The 17,546-nt window shown below is 37.4% G+C and overlaps 1 long non-coding RNA gene across 1 annotated transcript in view; it reads left to right on the top strand.

Annotated features, from left to right (window-relative positions):
* Nucleotides 1-12,334: 12,334 nt before the first annotated feature.
* Nucleotides 12,335-17,546, top strand: part of LOC149746829 (uncharacterized) — a 188,475-nt gene continuing 183,263 nt past the window's right edge. Inside the window, exon 1 of the long non-coding RNA XR_016388652.1 lies at nt 12,335-12,951. This is a non-coding gene — a long non-coding RNA (uncharacterized LOC149746829). The remainder of the gene's footprint in view (nt 12,952-17,546) is intronic.

Below are 17,546 nucleotides of genomic sequence, written 5' to 3'. Positions count from 1 at the left end.
CTGGGACAAAGTGAGAGAGTGGCATGGACATATATACACTACCAAATGTAAAATAGATAGCTAGTGGGAAGCAGCCTTATAGCACAAGGAGATCAGCTCAGTGCTTTGTGGCCACCTAGAGGGGTAGGATAGGGAGGTTGGGAGAGAGATGCAGGAGGGAGGAGATATGGGGATATATGTATATGTATAGTTGATTTACTTTGTTATACAGCAGAAACTAACACACGACTGTAAAGCAATTATACTCCAGTAAAGATGTTAAAAGTTTTAAAAACTGATGCTAAAACCACAATTCAAGTAATATTTTAGAATAAATAATTTGATGCCACAATACAAGAAAGATTGTTGATACAGAAGCTAGTTAGAAAGCTGTAACACTCACGAAGGGCAAAGGTGCAAGCTAGCAAGGGCCTATGCTAATGTGTTTCTGTGTCAATGGAAATTAAGGTATGAATATCAAAAAGAAAGCCTCATCAGGTTTGTGAAATTAAAAGATACTGGTTCAAAGCTATTAGAAATACTAAAGCAGTCTCCGATATTTAAATCTTGCTGATGAAGAACAGCTGTGGTCATATTAACAACAGTAGAGGGCTTCCCTGGTGGCGCAGTAGTTGAGAGTCTGCCTGCCGATGCCTGGACAAGGGTTCGTGTCCCGGTCCGGGAGGATCCCACATGCCGCGGAGCGGCTGGGCCCGTGAGCCATGGCCGCTGAGCCTGCGCGTCCAGAGCCTGTGCTCCGCAACGGGAGAGGCCACAGCAGTGAGAGGCCCGCGTACCCCCCCCCCAAAAAAAGAAATGAAATTGAGTTATTTGTAGTGAGGTTGATGGACCTAGAGTCTGTCATACAGAGTGAAGTCAGAAAGAGAAAAATAAATACCGCATGCTAACACATATATATGGAATATATATATATATATATATATATATATATATATATATATATATATATAAAAGGTCATGAAGAACCTAGAGGCAGGACACGAATAAAGACGCAGACGTAGAGAATGGATTTGAGGACAGGAGGCGGGGTGAGGGTAAGCTGGGACGAAGTGAGATAGTGACATTGACATATGTACACTACCAAATGTAAAATAGATAGCTAGTGGGAAGTAGCCGCATAGCACAGGGAGATCAGCTCGGTGCTTTGTAACCACCTAGAGGGGTGGGACAGGAGAGTGGGTGGGAGACGCAAGAAGGAGGGGATATGGGGATATATGTATATGTATAGCTGGTTCACTTTGTTATACAGCAGAAACTAACACAACATTGTAAAGCAATTATACTCCAATAAAGATGTTAAACAAAAAACATTGGGGGAAACTCTGAGACCATCAAGTCAAACATAAAAGCTTATTTCATGTACTGACATTTTAAACTTATTATTCCTACAATTCATTACTTCATATTTTTGTGGTTTGTGTTTCATGACCTTGGATTCCAAAGAGCTTCATCACCTCATTTTACCTTAAAAATGTAACATTATACAATATGCTTCAAATATCTTCAAAATTAATTTTTTTAATTAATTTCAGTGAGAAATATAGCACATGTATAGGACATAGGTATTTTCGTATTGACATATGTTTAATGCAGAGTTTGTTTTACCTGCCCTGGGAGAGTGTTTAGTTCAGTTTTGTTTCATTTTAGTCTTTACCAAATTACCCTGGAGTATGTATAGTAGGAAACTGTAAAACTAAGCGTGCATACATTAAAGTACCCAAATTATGCTGATGTATAATCAATTTAAACTGATAAATAGGTACTTTCTGTAAATGGATTATACCTTTAAGTCTTTCCACCTGTTAACAGGCAATTTGCATTTCTCCTAATGAAACCCTCTTGGATTCTCTCTTCTCTTCCAGACGACTGAAATGTGTACAAGATAATTAGAAGGAAAGTGTCTAAAATTAAATACCTGCCAGGACATTTAGGTAACCCAAATGAGTTACATATGCAAGTGGAGATTGCTTGAATCAAAGAAAACCTGCCTCTGCTAAAAGGGGGATGCAATATTCAACTCCAGATGAGTTTTGCGTTTTGAAAGTGCAATACAGAGGGTGCCAACTATTTCAGATTTTCAAAGGAAACCTGAAATCTGGAGTGACCTATATGCTTCATTATACTGCTCAATACTGTCAAAGGAACTCACTACTTGAAATAAAATATATGGCGCTTGTGGCACTCCTTTCTCTCCATAACGGCCTTTTTGATGAGCTTAAGTGCTTTATATTCTATCCAAATAAATTGAGTTAAATATTTGCATGTTCTAAGATAGTACAGAACTCTCTTACCTATTCCACTTAGTCCCTTTGGAACCTCTCTAACTGCAAATTTCACAAACAGTATTTTCATATTGTATAACATCTTCTTAGTGTATCCGTCCTTTGCCGAAACTGAGGCCAGCTTAAAGACACATGCATTTATTCAATGTGCATATATTATCCTTATGTTCCCCAAATATGTCCGATCATGAGAGTCACATGTAGCTTATTAAAAATCTTTATTCAAAGGGCCCCCGGATTGATTCAGTTGGTCTAAAACAGGCTTGGCAAACTACAGCTTTCCAGCTAAATCCAGACCACAACCTGTTTTTGTAGATAAAGTTCTATTGAAACACAACCACTTTTATCTTCCCTGTTGTCTGTGATTGCTTTTCTGTTACAATGGCAACGTGAAGAATTTGCAAAATAAGTCATGTGGTCCACAGTGTAGATGATGTTTATTATCTGGCACTTTACAGAAAATGTTTGCTGACCCCTGGTCTAGAGCAAAATCTAGGAACCTGTGTATCTTATGAAGGCTCTTTATAAGTGACTCTTATAATGGAACTAGTTTGGCTTTTCCTATTTATTTTGTATGCCAAGTCATTTATCACAGTGCTTTGCAAACAGTAAGTTGCTGTTGAATAATATGAGACAGATCAAATTTCAAAACGTTTATCCAATCAATGACTCCTTTTTAAGAAACTGCTCTCCACCCCATGAACTTCTAAGAGAATTCTACTAAAATGTTCTAGAATCTGTACATTTACTCATATCATTCACATGAAATAAAAACTTTATTATTTAATTATCTAGTTTTATTTATTTTCTATTTATTCCAAGTTTTTATTATATGAGGAACAATGGTAGGGCATGGACAACTGCCCTATATATATAAATGCAAAAAGGCACAATGGCAAATTTTTATACATAGCTCCAAGTTTCAGTCATAGGCTTTAAAGTAACTTTTTGTTGTTGTTGTCACACAAGAAAACAAGTGATTGTAGGGAAAAGGTGGATAAGTAAGCATATTCAAATTCTGAAAGAAGATATTTTAAAATCATCATACTCTTAAATGTAACTATAAAGAAAAATATAGAATATAAAATTGAGACAACCTCTTAGTATTCATTTTAAACTCCCATTCAGTAAAAGGCATAGTATCTATTATCTTTATTTTTTTATTATTTTGTAATTGATTTGTCAATATCTTTACTAAAGTATGATTTCAGAAACATTTGTATCAGTTTCATTCAACTTTCCTTCCACACAGCAACAGAATAATAAAAATTGCTAGCATGTATAAAGTCCATACTATGTGCCTGGCATTTTATAGATGTTTCTCTTGAAACAGTACATTTATTATTAAGAATATGTCTACTAGATAGATTTTGTTATTATTCCTATTTTACACATATGGTAATTGAGGCTTAAAAAAAGTATATTACTTGCCCAGAGTCTTAGCAATTAAGTTTGAATTAAGGAAATTTGACTTTAGAATGTGAGTTCTATAAGTTTTCCCTGAATGATAAACCTCCTGTTGAATCATTCTGCATCTTTAATCAGACTACAACCTAGATCTGCTCTTAATAGTATCTATAAATTCTATTTTCTGGACTGTCTTTATTGTTGTCCCTACGTGCAGAGTTAAAATGACTGATTCTTGAGTAGGCTTCTCTAGACTAGTGTCTAAGTCCCCCAGATCTTTATGAACTTAGCAGAGGAAGCTAATTTCCATAGAGTCCATAATTAAATGATTAAGAGAAATTATTTTATACATGCAATTACAAGAAGTTAATGGCTATTATAGGTATCTGCATATCTGTAGAAGATTTTTATGGTATTTACGTTCAACATCTCCACACTAACCTTAGTTTGGGAACCCTTCATCCAGACACATAACACAGGAAAAGCCATCATTATGACATGATTTGGGTCCTCAGGCTACAATTAATTAGTTTAGATGTGAATGTCAGACAAAAGCTAAACCATTTAAACCTCTATTACATTTATGATTTAGAATCTCAATAACTGAATAAGAATCTTTCTCTTAGTTAAAGCCTTCATATATAAAATGTGGTTGCTGATGGTGGCCAAATTTTCTTATTTGTAGAGAGAGTATAAAATGCATCGTTGGTGAGGGAGATAGAAAGTGAAAGAGAGAGAGAGAGAAAGAGGGAGAGGGAGAGAGAAGGAAGGAGAGAGGGGGGAGGGAGAGAGAGGGAGAAAGAGAGAGAGAGGGAGGGAGAGGGACAGAGGGAGAGAGAGAGAAAGAGAGAGAGAAAGGGAGAGGGACAGAGGGAGAGAGAGAGGGAGTGGGATAGAGAGAGGGAGAGAGAGAGATTGAGAGAGTGGGAGAGAGAGAGAGAGGAAGAGAAGGAGGGGGAGGGAAGGGGAGGGGAGAGGATCTAGCTATCTCTAAGGGCACGCGTTTGTGGTTTGTTTGTGTTGAGGCCCTTTACAATGTGCAACTTAATTATTCCTTTAGTTATCCAACTTCCTTACAAAGAATCCCAATGAATATAATAGTAGACTAACAATTAGAATTCAAGTTTCTATCTTTTACTCCCTGAAAGGAACCATCTCCTTGAAAGAAACAACAAAGAATTCTGTTGGTGCAGATTTGAAGAAAGAGTTCCTCTGAGCATTAGTCTTTAGTCCTCTGTCCAAGAAAGACAGAGTCCTTCCTGCTCCATAACTTCCCCTCCTAATCATGGGGGAAGAGTGGATGGGAGGAATAGAGTGGGAGTTTGGGAGTGACACATACACACTGCTATATTTAAAATAGATAGCCAACAAGGACATACTGTATAGTACAGGGAATTCTGCTCAATACTCTGTAATAACCTTAATTGGAAAAGAATTTGAAAAATAATAGGTACATGTATATGTACAACTGAATCACTTTGCTATATACCTGAAACTATCACAACATTGTTAATCACCTATATTCCAATATAAACTAAAAATTAAAAAAAAATACATTGTACATCTGTTTTAATCATTAAAGAGAAGGATGCACTGACCGGGAGTAAAGAACGTCCATGTTAAAAATAAAGATTAGGGGCTTCCCTGGTGGCGCAGTGGTTGAGAGTCCGCCTGTCGATGCAGAGGACACGGGTTCGTGCCCTAGTCCGGGAAGATCCCACATGCCGCGGAGCGGCTGGGCGCGTGAGCCATGGCCGCTGAACCTGCGCGTCCAGAGCCTGTGCTCCGCAACGGGAGAGGCCACAGCAGTGAGGGGTCCGTGTACCGAAAAATAAAATAAAATAAAGATTAAATGCCTCCCTTCCTCGGATGCCAATGCTAGTATTCCTTCGACAGTAAGACTCCCTTTCCAGGTGCCAAGGCCATACTGACTCGCTGTGTTCATGCTGATTTGCGTTTTGGGGTTTTTTTGGAAGCTTGAAGGAATGTATCCCTAACTGGTTTGATGTTCTTTGTTCTGACAGGACATAAAACTGTGCTGAAAACCATGCTCTTCCAGAGCAGTTCTTCAGAGTTATCTGAGAGGCTATCCCCTGAGCTATAGTCCTCAGTTTGACTCAAATAACACTTTTCTATTCATATATATATATATACATATATGTATATGAACATTCTCCTTCCTCATGAGGAAAGTTATTTCACTTCACCAAATTCTTCAATGTCCTTTTTAATTTTTCCTATGAAGAAGTAGTATTTTAATTATGACATTATTAAATTAAACTCCCTAATCCCTCCTTTCATCCACTGAAAAGAAAAATATAGATAAGAAGACCCCAAACCAGTCAGTCTCTAGTGATACACCAGTTGTAACTTTTGGAACCAACTCAAACTATGTGATGTTTAAACAAGATCTTTTACGACAATCCTTGATTAACCATAGAAAGTCTTAGAATTAAGTGGATAAATATCTCCATAGGAATCTGTCCTTCACCATCTCCTAGGTTAGATAAAGTTTGTCTCTGCCCACTCAATTTTTTGTTGTTTTTTTTATACAGTTTTTTTTTTAACATCTTTATTGGAGTATAATTTCTTTACAATGGTGTGTTAGTTTCTGCTGTATAACAAAGTGAACCAGTTATACATATACATATAACCCCATATCTCCTCCCTCTTGCATCTCCCTCCCACCCTCCATATCCCACCCCTCTAGGTGGACACAAAGCACCGAGCTGATCTCCCTGTGCTATGCAGCTGCTTCTCACTAGCTATCTATTTTACGTTTGGTAGTGTATATATGTCCATGCCACTCTCTCACTTTGTCCCAGCTTACCCTTCCCCCTCCCCATGTCCTCAAGTCCATTCTCTAGTACGTCTGCATCTTTATTCCCGTCTTGCCCCTAAGTTCTTCATGACAATTTTTTTTTTTAGATTCCATATATATGTGTTAGCATATGGTATTTGTTTTTCTTTTTCTGACTTTTTTCACTCTGTATGACAGACTCTAGGTCCATCCACCTCACTACAAATAACTCAATTTCATTTCTTTTTATGGTTAAGTAATATTCCATTGTATATATGTGCCACATCTTCTTTATCCATTTATCTGTTGATGGACACTTAGGTTGTTTCCATGCCCTGGTTATTGTAAATAGATCTGCAATGAACATTTTGGAACATGACACTATTTGAATTATGGTTTTCTCAGGGAATATGCTCAGTAGTGGGATTGCTGGGTCGTATGGTAGTTCTATTTTTAGTTTTTTAAGGAAACTCCATACTGTTCTCCATAGTGGCTGTATCAATTTACATTCCCACCAACAGTGCAAGAGGGTTCCCTTTTCTCCACACCCTCTCCAGCATTTATTGTTCATAGATTTTTGATGAATGGCCATTCTGACTGGTGTTGAGATGATATCTCACTGTACTTTTGATTTGCATTTCCCTAATGATTAAGGACGTTGAGCATTCTTTCATGTGTCTGTAGGCAATCTGTATATCTTCGTTGGAGAAATGTCTATTTAGGTGTTCTGCCCATTTTTGGATTGGGTTGTTTTTTTTTTTTTTTGATATTGAGCTGCATGAGCTGCTTGTAAATTTTGGAGATTAATCCTTTGTCAGTTGCTTCATTTGCAAATATTTTCTCCCATTCTGAGGGCTGTCTTTTCGTCTTGTTTTTGGTTTCCTTTGCTGTGCAAAAGCTTTTAAGTTTCATTAGGTCCCATTTGTTTATTTTTGTTTTTATTTCCATTTCTTTAGGTGGGGGGTCAAAAAGGAACTTGCTGTGATTTATGTCATAGAGTGTTCTTCCTATTTTTTCCTCTAAGAGTTTTACGGTGTCTGGCCTTACATTTAGGTTTTTAATCCATTTTGAGTTTATTTATGTGTATGGTGTTAGGGAGTGTTCTAATTTCATTCTTTTACATGCAGCTGTCCAGTTTTCCCAGCACCACTTATTGCAAAGGCTGTCTTTTCTCCATTGTATATTCTTGCCACCTTTATCAAAGATAAGGTGACCATGTGTGTGTGGGTTTATCTCTGGGCTTTCTATCCTGTTCCATTGATCTATATTTCTGTTTTTGTGCCAGTACCATACTGCCTTGATTACTGTAGCTTTGTAGTATAGTATGAAGTCAGGCAGCCTGATTCCTCCAGCTCCATTTTTCTCTCTCAAGATTGCTTTGGCTATTTGGGGTCTTTTGTGTTTTCATACAAATTGTGAAATTTTTTTGTTCTAGCTCTGTGAAAACTGCCATTGGTAGTTTGATAGGGATTGCATTGAATCGGTAGATTGCTTTGGGTAGTAGAGTCATTTTCAAAATGTTGATTCTTCTAATCCAAGAACATGGTATATCTCTCCATCTATTTGTATCAGCTTTAATTTCTTTCATCAGTGTCTTATAATTTTCTGCATAAAGGTCTTTTGTCTCCTTAGGTAAGTTTATTCCTAGATATTTTATTCTTTGTGTTGCAGTGATAAATGGGAGTGTTTTCTTAATTTCATTTTCAGATTTTTCATCATCAGTGTACAGGAATGCAAGAGATTTCTGTACATTAATTTTGTATCCTGCTACTTTACCAAATTCATTGGTTAATTCTAGTAGTTTCCTGGTAGCATCTTTAGGATTCTCTATGTATAGTATCATGCCATCTGCAAACAGTGACAGCTTTACTTCTTCGTTTCTGATTTGGATTCCTTTTATTTCCTTTTCTTCTCTGATTGCTGTGGCTAAAATTTCCAAAACTATGTTGACTAAGAGTGGTGAGAGTGGGCAACCTTGTCTTGTCCCTGATCTTAGTGGAAATGGTTTCAGTTTTTCACCATTGAGGATGATGTTGGCTGTGGTTTTGTCATATATGGCCTTTATTATGTTGAGGAAAGTTCCCTCTATGCCTACTTTCTGGAGGGTTTTTATCATAAATGGGTGTTGATTTTTTTCAAAGGCTTTCTCTGCATCTATTGACATGATCATATGGTTCTTTCCCTTCAATTTGTTAATATGGTGTATCACGTTGATTGATTTGCATATATTGAAGAATCCTTGCATTCCTGGGATAAACCCCAGTTGATCATAGTGTATGATCCTTTTAATGTGCTGTTGGATTCTGTTTGCTAGTATTTTTTTGAGGATTTATGCATCTATGTTCATCAGTGATATTGGCTTGTAGTTTTCTTTCTTTGTGACATCTTTTTCTGGTTTTGGCATCAGAGTGATGGTGGCCTCGTAGAATGAGTTTGGGTGTGTTCCTCTCTCTGATATACTTTGGAAGAGTTTGAGAAGGATAGGTGTTAGCTCTTCTCTAAATGTTTGATAGAATTCGCCTGTGAAGCCATCTGGTCCCGGGCTTTTGTTTGTTGGAAAATTTTTAATCACAGTTTCAATTTCAGTGCTTGTGATTGGTCTGTTCATATTTTCTATTTCTTCCTGGTTCAGTCTCGGAAGGTTGTGCATTTCTAAGAATTTCTCCATTTCTTCCAGGTTGTCCATTTTATTGGCATATAGTTGCTTGTAGCAATCTCTCATGATCCTGTGTAATTCTGCAGTGTCAGTTGTTACTTCTCCTTTTTCATTTCTATTTCTATTGATTTGAGTCTTCTCCCTTTTTTTCTTGATCAGTCTGGCTAATAGTTTATCATTTTTTTTTATCTTCTCAAAGAACCAGCTTTTAATTTTATTGATCTTTGCTATCGTTTCCTTCATTTCTTTTTCATTTATTTCTGGTCTGTCTTTATGATTTCTTTCCTTCTGCTAACTTTGTGGGTTTATTGTTCTTCTTTCTCTAATTGCTTTAGGTGTAAGGTTAGGTTGTTTATTTGAGATGTTTCTTGTTTCTTAAGGTAGGCTTGTATTGCTATAAGCTTCCCTCTTAGAACTGCTTTTGCTGCAGCCCATAGGTTTTGGGTCGTCGTGTTTTCATTGTGTTTGTTTCTGTGTATTTTTTAATTTCCTCTTTGATTTCTTCAGTGATGTCTTGGTTTTTAAGTAGTGTGTTGTTTGGCCTCTATGTGTTGTATTTTTCCTTTAATTGATACCTAGTTTCATAGCCTTGTGGTAGGAAAAGATACTTGATATGATTTGAATTTTCTTAAATTTACCAAGACTTGATTTGTGACCCAAGATATGATCTATCCTGGAGAATGTTCCATGAACACTTGAGAAGAATGTGTATTCTGTTGTTTTTGGATGGAATGTCCTATAAGTATCAATTAAGTCCATCTTGTTTAATGTATCATTTAAAGCTTGTGTTTCCTTATTTATTTTCATTTTGGATGATTTGTCTGTTGGTCAAAGTGGGGTGTTAAAGTCCCCTAGTATGATTCTGTTACTGTTGATTTCCCCTTTTATGACTGTTAGCATTTGCCTTATGTATTGAGGTGCTCCCATGTTGGGTGCATAAATATTTACAATTGTTATATCTTCTTCTTGGATTGATCTCTTGATCATTATGTAGTGTCCTTCTTTGTCTCTTGTAATAGTTTTTGTTTTAAAGTCTATTTTGTCTGATATGAGAATTGCTACTCCAAGTTTGTTTTGATTTCCATTTGCATGGAATATCTTTTTCCATCCCCTCATTTTCAGTCTGTATGTGTCCCTAGGTCTGAAGTGGGTCTCCTGTAGGCAGCATATATATGGATCTTGTTTTTATATCCATTCAGCCAATCTATGTCTTTTGGTTGGAGCATTTAATCCATTTACATTTAAGTTAATTATAGATATGTGTGTTCCTATTACCATTTTCTTAATTGTTTTGTGTTTGTTATTGTAGGTCTTTTCCTTTTCTTGTGTTTCCTGCCTAGAGAAGTTCCTTTAGCATTTGTTTTAAAGCTGGTTTGGTGGTGCTGAATTCTCTCAGCTTTTGCTTGTCTGTAAAGGTTTTAATTTCTCCATCAAATCTGAATGGGATCCTTGCTGGGTAGAGTAATCTTGGTTATAGATTTTTCTCTTTCATCACTTTAAATATGTCCTGCCACTCCCTTCTGGCTTGTAGAGTTTCTGCTGAAAGATCAGCTGTTAACCTTATGGGGATTCCCTTATGTGTTACTTATTGTTTTTCCCTTGCTGCGTTTAATATTTGTTCGTTGTTTATAATTTTTGATAGTTTGACTAATGTGTGTCTTGTCATGTTTCTCCTTCGATTTATCCTGTATGGGACTCTCTGTGCTTCCTGGACTTGAGTAACTATTTCCTTTCCCATATTAGGGAAGTTTTCAACTATAATCTCTTCAAATATTTTCTCAGTCCCTTTCTTTTTCTCTTCTTCTTCTGGGACCCCTATTATTTGAATGTTGGTGCGTTTAATGTTGTCCCAGAGGTCTCTGAGACTGTTGTCAATTCTTTTCATTCTTTTTTCTTTATTCTGCTCTGCAGTGGTTATTTCTACTCTTTTGTCTTCCAGGTCACTTATCCGTTCTTCTGCCTCAGTTATTCTGCTATTGATCCCTTCTAGAGAATTTTTAATTTCATTTATTGTGTTGTTCATCACTGTTTGTTTGCTCTTTAGTTCTTGTAGGTCCTCATTAAACTTTTTTTTGTATTTTCTCCATTCTATTTCCAAGATTTTGGATCATCTTTACTATCATTATTCTGTATCCTTTTTCAGGTAGACTGCCTATTTCCTCTTCATTTGTTAGATCTGGTGGGTTTTTGCCTTGCTCCTTCATCTGCTGTGTGTTTCTCTGTCTTCTCATTTTGCTTAACTTACTGTGTTTGGGGTCTCCTTTTCGCAGGTTGCAGATTCGTATTTCCCGTTGTTTTTGGTGTCTGTCCCCAGTGGCTAAGGTTGGTTCAGTGGATTGTTAAGCTTTCTTGGTGGAGGGGACTAGTGCCTGTGTTCTGGTAGATGAGGCTGGATCTTGTCTTTCTCGTGGGCAGGTCCACATCTGGTGGTGTGTTTTGGGGTGTCTGTAGCCTTATTCGGATTTTTGGCAGCCTCTCTGCTAATGGATGGGGTTGTGTTCCTGTCTTGCTAATTGTTTGGCATAGGGTGGAGAGCAATGTAGCTTGCTGGTCGTTGAGTGTAGTTGGGTCTTGGTGTTGAGATGGAGATCTCTGGGAAAGTTTTGCCGTTTGATATTATATGGAGCTGGGAGGTGTCTTGTGGACCAGTGTCCTGAACTTGGCTCTCCCACCTCAGTGGCACAGCCCTGACACCTGGTTGGAGCACCAATAGCCTGTCCTCCACATGGCTCAGAATAAAAGGGAGGAAAAATAAGAAAGAAAGAAGATAAAATAAAGTAAAATAAATTTATTAAAATAAAAAATAATTATTAAGAAGAAAAAAATTTTAAGTAAAAAAAAAATACGGACAGACAGAATCCTAGGAAAAATGGTAAAAGCAAAGCTATACAGACAAAATTACACACAGAAGCATACACACTCACAAAAAGAGAAAAAGGGAAAGAATATATATATATATATATATATATATATATATATATATATCGTTGCTCCCAAATTCCACCTCCTCAATTTGGGATGATTCGTTGTCTATTCAGGTCTTCCACAGATGCAGCGTACATCAAGTTGTTGGTGGAGATTTAATCCGCTGCTCCTGAGGCTGCTGGGAGAAATTTCCCTTTCTCTTCTTTGTTCGCACAGCTCCTGTGTTTCAGTTTTGGATTTGGCCCTGCCTCTGTGTCTAAGTTGCTTGAGGGCGTCTGTTCTTCGCTCAGACAGGACGGCGTTAAAGGAGCAGCTGCTGCTTGGGCTCTGGCTCACTCAGGCCCGGGGGGAGGGAGGGGAACGGAATGCAGCAAAAGTGGGCGGAGGCAGAGGCCGTCGTGACGTTGCACCAGCTTGAGGCGCGCCGTGCGTTCTCCCGGGGAAGTTGTCCCTGGATCATGGGACCCTGCCAGTGGCAGGCTGCACAGGCTCCCCGGAAAGGGGGTGTGGATAGTGACCTGTGCTTGCACACAGGCTTCTTGGTGGCGGCAGGAGCAGCCTTAGCGTCTCATGCCTGTCTCTGTGGTCCGCGCTGATAGCCGCGGCTCACGGCCGTCTCTGGAGCTCCTTTAGAGCAGCGCTCTTAATCCCCTCTCCTCGCGCACCAGGAAACAAACAGGCAAGAAAAAGTCTCTTGCCTCTTCGGCAGCTCCAGACTTTTTCCCGGACTCCCTCCCGGCTAGCCGTGCCGCACTAGCCCCCTTCAGGCTGTATTTACGCCGCCAACCCCGTTCCTCTCCCTGCGCTCCGACCGAAACCTGAGCCTCAGCTCCCAAGCCCCCGCCCACCCCGGCGGGTGAGCAGACAATCCTCTCGGGCTGGTAAGTACTGGTTGGCCCCGACCCTCTGTGCGGGAATCTCTCCGCTTTGCCCTGTTGCTGTGCTCTCCTACACGGCTCCGAAGCTTCCCCCCTCCTCCACCCGCAGTCTCCGCCCGCGAAGGGTCTTCCTAGTGTGTGGAAACGTTTCCTCCGTCACAGCTCCCTCCCACTGGTGCAGGTCTCGTCCCTATCCTTTTGGCTCTGTTTATTCTTTTTTCTTTTGCCCTACCCAGGTACATGGGGAGTTTCTTGACTTTTGGGAGGTCTGAGGTCTTCTGCCAGCGTTCAGTGGGTGTTCTGTAGGAGCTTTTCCACATGTAGATGTATTTGTGGGGAGGAAGGTGATCTCCCCGTCTTCCTTTTCCGCCATCTTGAAGCTCCTCCTCCTGTCCACTCAATTTTTAAGGCACTTCTTTTTACAAAAACTACTGATAATCAACTCCTATTGTTATCCCAGGGCAGCATATTTTAGGTGGCGATCTCTCCCGCAGTGGAATGGATTCCAAGAATAAATGTCTAACACTTATTTAGCATTTGCTATATGCCAAGAACTGTACTGTGCTATCACTGTCTTTAATTCTCACACAACCTTAGTGACCCATCATCTCTTTGCTTGTTTGGCCTCAACTCCTCAAACTTTTCACCTTGTTTATTTCTAGTGCAAAACATTGGAATTCTTGTGAATTCTAGAATGTACAGTCTGCTTGTGGCCTTGGCACTTCTATTCTCTACTGGAAGTTCTTACATCAGATTTCAGTCCGTATATCACTGTATAAAATGATGCCCCCTCTAACTGTACATACTTCCCCCACAATTACCTTTCCTTATGTTTCAGCCTAATACTAATTATATATAGTAATGTATTATAAATGCAATTTCATTTGTTTATTATCAGGCTCATTATTTCACTCACTTGAATGGAAGCACCAAGAAAGAAGGGATAGGTGTACAAATCTCTTCTAAGTCCCTAACCAAGAAAAGAAACTTGAGACATACTAAGCATTCTTAAATAATATTGAATGAATAAACTAACACTTCTTTGAGATGACCGTATTTGCGGTAACCATTGCACAGATGAGGAAATTGTGCTGTTGAGGAGAGGTTTATTTTTTAATTTCATGTAGCAAGTGAGTGGCAGAACTGGTCTGACACTTACAAAGTTCCTGTTTGTAATTACTCCTTACTCTTGGCTGTAGATTTACCCATTACCCTAAGGCAATAAACAGAGTTTGAATGGGCCGGGAAGATGTTTTTTACACTTGTAGAGAAGCGTGTGAGAGAAGGACAGTGCTTACTCCCATGTCATCATCCTATTTTCCCTAGTATCATAATTTGTTAAATTGTCTTTAATGTATCTTCTAGTTCTTAGAATATTAATTTACTTTAAAATATTCCAGCATGTATTGATATGACGTATAATTACGAGTGTGCTTTTCAGGTTAAACTATAACCCAGATGCTGATGACAGTCTAATCGAGGATGCATAATCAGTGGTGGACTGCTGGCAATATATTTAAATGTTCACATTCCAGAGGCCGCCACTGTAAGAGGCTCTGTAACTGGTGTCTCTGTCAGCATCTATTTACTAAGTCAAAACATGTTTTTATAGGGGAAAATAGCAGCCTTTATCTAGTATGATGGATATTATAGATATTATTGGGAACATTAAAAGTATCTAAAGATGTGGGTGGGCTAATATATATATTTTTATTATTTATTTATTTATTTGTTTTGTTGCACCGGGTCTTAGTTGTGGCATGTGAACTCCCGGCCCCCTGCATTGGGAGCATGGAGTCTTAAGCCCTGCACCGCCAGGGAAGTTCCTGGCTAATATATTTTAAAGATTCTCCTCCCAGGTCACCCCTAGGGATGACCCCCCAGGCTAAATTCCTGACAGTTCCTTGACCATTATGGACTTGAAGCTTTTGGTCCTGATGCTGGCTATAATGATTACATAATCCAACCTCTGGCCTATTGTCTACTGTGACCTTGGTTAAACTTTCCAGGAAAGGTTGAGGTGGAAAGAGACATGGAAGAGACTCAAGCCTATAGACTAGGTAGTGTAATATTTTTGCATGCTAATAAATGTTCAGTGAATATCTCTATCGTGACAATTTGTTCTGAGACTAGCTTTTATTATAAATTCATAGGAAAGCTATGGGCCTAGTAGCAAACTCTCATCAAACACAAAATATTTTCAGTGGCTACAATTATCTACCCCCAAAATTCAGAGTTCCACATGACATAAATGGTTTACATTAGTTCAAAATGACAAAACATCCTCAATGCAACATATATTTCAAGTGATGCTCCAAATCCTAAACAATTTGCACTTATTTCTGAGGTCTTAGAAATTAAAGGGATACTAAAGTGATCAGGAAACTTAGCCCAAATTATGTCATTATATCTACTCATTGCTTTTCTGCTTATCTTTAATGTTTGATAATTTTTCAGATTTTTAAAATCATTTCAGAACAGGTCTTCCATAAATAGGACTACTAATAATGTGAAAATCTTATACTTAATCAGTATCTTCATTAGGGTAATATGCTCTTACTGAATTTTCTGGATTCTTGAAAATTACTCTGTTGATACCCTCAAGTTTTTGCAGTACATACTTGCAAAGAAAGGGTTAATTGTAACTGAAAATTCAACTTTCTTTTAATAACATAGTATTCAAAGCTATAAAATTTAACAAATTTAGAATAATTAACTATACTTACATTTAGAGTAATTTATTTATGTATTTATTTAATTGAAGTTGATGTACACTATTATATTAGTTACAGGTGTACAATATAGTGAGTCACAATTTTTAAAGGTTATATTTAATTTTAACTGCTCAGTTACTCAAAACTAAACTTTTTACATTTGTGTAAATTAAACTATTTACAGTTTATCTTCCAAAGATAACTGGAAATGACAAGACATATGAAACTACACAAGCAATGAGATTAGTACATTTTTGCTGCATTATCATCTACAAGCTTGTTTTTAACTCTTTAACCAAAGAAAGTTAAGAAATAACAATAAAGACAATGTTAGATGAATTCTTAACATTTTCCTGTTTTATGAATGCTACTTTCTCTGATAAAAATTGGGCTGTTTCCTAAATAACAAAATGTATGAGATTTGATACCAGATTAATTTAATTTGGGGCTTTATTCTTTTCTTCAAATGATAAATTCATATTTTCTTACCTAATGAAATTTATTGCAAAGTTCTTGTATGACTGTATTTGCACATACATATGACTACAGAGTTTCTAGATTTTTTTTTAACAAATTCCTAAATGTCAGGATTTATTGATCACATGGTTGGAATAAAATTGTTTTGTAAATTGTAAAATGTAAGCAAATATTTATATATTAAAGAAAAAATTATCAAGCTCTTTCATTTTCTCAGTGCCCAAATATACTGTCAGACAAAACAGTAAGAATACAAGAAACTAGTACAACTGCATTTCTTCTCTCAAGTACTAAAAATAAACTGCATATTATGGTGCCATACTATCATGCTTATCGTATAGTTAAGCCCAAGATAAAACAGAAACACATAAGAAGGCTCTTGTAGTCTACACTCCGACTGGAAAAAATTTTTAAAGGGAAAAACAAACTAAACAAATCTTAACGCACCCTTTTAAATCTAGACATAGACAAACCCAAGTTTACTTGCAAAACATCATGTATAAATTTTGAATTTAGAGGAAAAGTTATCTTCTTGACTCATCTGCATAATTTTTTAAAGCAAAATAGATGACGGGGGTGGCAGTACATTAAAAGTTTATTTCTGTCTTTTTCAACTTAACTGTTCATCAAAGGATATTACTAGAACATCCAGAAATATTACCCAAGGAAACAAATATCTCAAACGTGTTTGCTTAGGCTCCTCAGGGTATGACAGTTAATAAAAGTTGCGATTGCCAAAGCTTAGTGTTTTATTATATAAAAGCCTCTTTACCTATTCCTTTGGGTCAGCTTTATAATGATGAACTGAGCTTTTTCTTAGAAGCTAGATTGTCAAGTGGAGTTGGGTTAATTTAGATTATGTGAAAAGAAGCAGGTACTAGTAAATGGGATATAAAATGCTTAATGGATTCCAGAAATGAAGTCAGGCTATAGAAGGAAAAGAAGTGAGATTGAGAAGAACAAGAATTAAAGTAGACTGCAGGTGATTTATCCAGGCTTTTGGGTCAAGGTGGCCTGCATTCAGGTAAATTACGTCAGTGCATAGCACAAGATGTACCTTTGATATGTGCTTCTTCTTAATACTTCTGCATATTAAAGATGATTTTAAAGTATAATTTAAAGATGATGCAAAGCAAACTAGAAACATGACACCTTAAATTATTGTTATATCTAAGGTGGAGATGAAGATCCTGAGGAATAAATTTAATCATCAAAGCAACATCAATTATATATTTCAAGGTATGCTGGGGCAGTTTTGATTGGGCTGTTAGGTTTTCTTCCTTCTTTTAGTTTTCTCAAAGATAAATGAGTTCAAAAGCAACACTACAGATTAGCATACTTTTGATAGAATTAGACTATGGTTAATTTGAGTCTAACTTAAAAGGTATGCCTGTTTAGATGTTAGAG

Source organism: Delphinapterus leucas, chromosome 18, assembly GCF_059928025.1.
Source record: "Delphinapterus leucas isolate spDelLeu-1000000601 "Yukka" chromosome 18, BTC_Dleu_Yukka2, whole genome shotgun sequence".
NCBI lineage: Eukaryota > Metazoa > Chordata > Mammalia > Artiodactyla > Monodontidae > Delphinapterus > Delphinapterus leucas.
Note: the sequence above shows the minus strand (reverse complement) of the source record. Positions and strands in the feature narration are given on the sequence as shown.